We start from the raw sequence: 3,193 nt of genomic DNA, 5'->3' as shown, positions 1-3,193 counted from the left end.
CATCCATCCATCCATCCACCCACCAGCCCACCCATCCATGTATCCATCCATGCATCCATCCATGCATCCATGCATCCATCCATGCATCCATGCATCCATCCATCCATCCACCCACCAGCCCACCCATCCATGCTTCCATCCATGCTTCCATCCATGCATCCATCCATGCATCCATGCATCCATGCATCCATCCATCCATCCACCCACCCACCCACCTCCTTATGCATCCATCCACCCACTCACCTCCCTTCAGTTATCATTTATCTATCTATCTAATGGCCATCCTTTCAGTTTCATTTCTTCCTTCACTTATTTCTCTAGTCTACTTAGCCAGCTCTGTGATATACCCTCTCCGAAATCCCAGGGATAATCACCACATTGTAATCAATTTATTTATTTTCATTAAATTTAGGAAAGCACATGCGACCAGAGTGAGCCCACTGCACTGGTTATTTCAGCCCTAAAAGACACCGTTTGGGGAGGGGTAGCTGGACCTCCTCTGTCACAGAGCTGACCTGGGCTGGTAGTGGCCATTGTAATTGGGCACTCATCGCTGACCGTGCTAGCAGGGACACACACAAGGGCAGTGGCATCACATTTATCGTCCAAAGAACATTGTAAGCTCTGCCCTGCAATACAACTGGGCTTTTTGGAGGGATACTCATTAATACACTTACCAGAAGTTAACAGGACTATTATTTGAAAATCTAAAATGGATTACACATTACCTCTTAACTCCATTCCCCACAAACTTTTTCAAGCCTCTTTGTCCAATTAAGACACACTGGCAATTACTGTGGACTCTAATGTGAAGGTTGGAAACAAAGAAGCAGCATCAGTAGTTGGAAGATGTTCCCGTGGTGACAAAAACTATGCAGGAGAGCTCAAGGCTAATGACTTGTTCATTGGAAATACATTTGTTTTCCTCCAACGACATAAATGCTGACTGTACACGTGAATGTTGCCAGATGGAACACACAGAAAGGAACTCGACTACATCTATGGGAAGAGATGCTAGAGAAATTCAACCTCGTCAGTTAGAGCAAGGCCGGGGGCTGACTATGGAAGAGACAGACCGTCAGTTGCTCACGTAGCACTTCAAGTGATGGGAGATGTACGTGTGAAAGAAAATTCAACTAAATTCTTGAGCAGTTAAAATCTAAGGTTCCCAGTGTTTCACTCCTCAGCTTTTATTTTAAAAGTTGATCGTAGGACTAAGCAACTCAAATTGTCCTGGAGGAGGGATGGTGCAAGGCCCTACATCCATATACAGTGAACCCTCACCACTTCGCGCTTCGACTTCCGCGGCTTCACTCTATCGCGGTTTTTGCGTAACAGCACCCACTGCCTACACCCGCTCCTTCAGAGGAAAAAGACGGTGACCCACCTGTAGAGTACATCCCTTAAGTCATTTCATAGGCTATTGATTACAGTATTTGTAAGAACTATGTATAATAATACTGTATGTGAAATATGTAATACTGTAAACTAGATGCCATAAATACTATAATACATAATAAATGATAATTGTAACGTCCAAAATGTTTTACTGTATTTTCCCTTTTTCATTTAATAAATTGGGTAATATGAGTGGCATGGTGACTAAAGGGTGTTTTTTCATGTCCTCTATGCTCTAACTACGAAAATATTTGATTTACAAATAAGGAATCCTACTTCGCGGAATTTCATTTATCACGGTAGGGTCTAGAACCGATTAACCGCGATAAACGAGGGTTCACTGTACTTCGATTTAGTCCATTTGGGATTGGGGTTAAGGAATCTATGTTTTAGACATGGAAGCTGTTTTTTCAAACCACTTATTTAATAAGGGATAATAATACTGGGGAAGCAGAGTAAGCAGTCGGTGGTGAGAAAGCATCCATCCACCTTCCACCTCTGGGCAAGGGCAGGGACCACTGCAAATGTTAGCGGTCAGGAAAGGCTGCTCAGAGGTGGGTCATCTGAGGAGTCTCAAAAGATCGGCATGGGTCCACAGGAGGAAGCTAACATGTCCATGCATTCTTTCACAGACAGAACACTTACAAAATAGCTACCCCTACAAGCCTACCCCAGGCACTGAAAATAGAGAAGTACACATGGCAGGTAAAACCCCCATCTCCATGGATCTGGTTGGGAGAGCAATAAACAAAAGACACAAGGGAAGTAAAGTACTGATCCCAAACCACAGAAACCTTTATGAACTAAAAATACAAGAACGGGAAGCTACTCATTCTTAACATACCCTCCATGTAGGTCTACACCCGTCTGAAGGTGTTGTTTGTAACCCACTACCTTTTCCTCAAAGAATTCCGCCCTCTTTGATTTCTACCACATGGAAAAAGGCAGCGTTGACATCTTTGAGGGTCTCAGACTGTGTTCCCTTTGAATGTTCTCCTAGCTTGGAGAGCAAGAAGAAGTCTGACGAGATTAACACCAGGGATGGAAGGTGGATGGGGTAAGGCTTCCCAACAAAATTCCCATAGGACATCCATTGCTATCCTCATGGAATAAGCAGGTGCGCTGCTATGTTGATAAACAAAACTCCGTATACAACTCTCCTGGCCTTTTGCTCACCAATGTGGTTTTGAATATTCTCCATAATAAGTCCCCCATGGTCATTATGTATCTTTGGAGAAAATCTATTAAAATGATCCCAGTGGAATTCCAAGTTCATAACCATCTGAAATGACCTGTCCGCCCTGAAATTAACTGGCCCAGCAGATTCCCTCTGAAGCCCTGGTTTGGATTTGGCCTTTTTTTTTAAAGGCATCCTAATGAGACATGCCAAGTTCATTACTGACAGAACTTGTCTGCAACCACCCAGTGACCAAAGACACATCAAAAACTCACTGTGTTGACAATCCACCATTCTTATATGAACTGCAACCCAAGGAGCAACCCTTTCCTACCTTATCCTCATGGAAGTAACTTATGAGGGGGCTTGAGAGGTTCATAACACATGGAATGAAAGGCATTTTTCTATAACCTTTCTGAAACGCCTCTCGTATGCAGCGTGTGGGATAGGGTTAAGCAAAAAACAAAGAAGGTAGTTCAAGCCAAAGGATATTTTCAGTTTCCATGTAAGATTATGTTCTGTAGGCCTGGATTCCCATCCAGGAGATTTTTTTATGTGATGAACCATTTCATTCCAGATCCATCCATCCATCCATCCATCCATCCATCCATCCATCCA

The sequence above is a fragment of the Echinops telfairi genome, unplaced genomic scaffold (assembly GCF_000313985.2).
Source record: "Echinops telfairi isolate 266 unplaced genomic scaffold, ASM31398v2 ScPeMD7_7412;HRSCAF=8450, whole genome shotgun sequence".
In the NCBI taxonomy this organism is placed as follows: domain Eukaryota; kingdom Metazoa; phylum Chordata; class Mammalia; order Afrosoricida; family Tenrecidae; genus Echinops; species Echinops telfairi.
The sequence above is the reverse complement of the archived record's forward strand: the minus strand, read 5'-3'. Positions refer to the sequence as shown.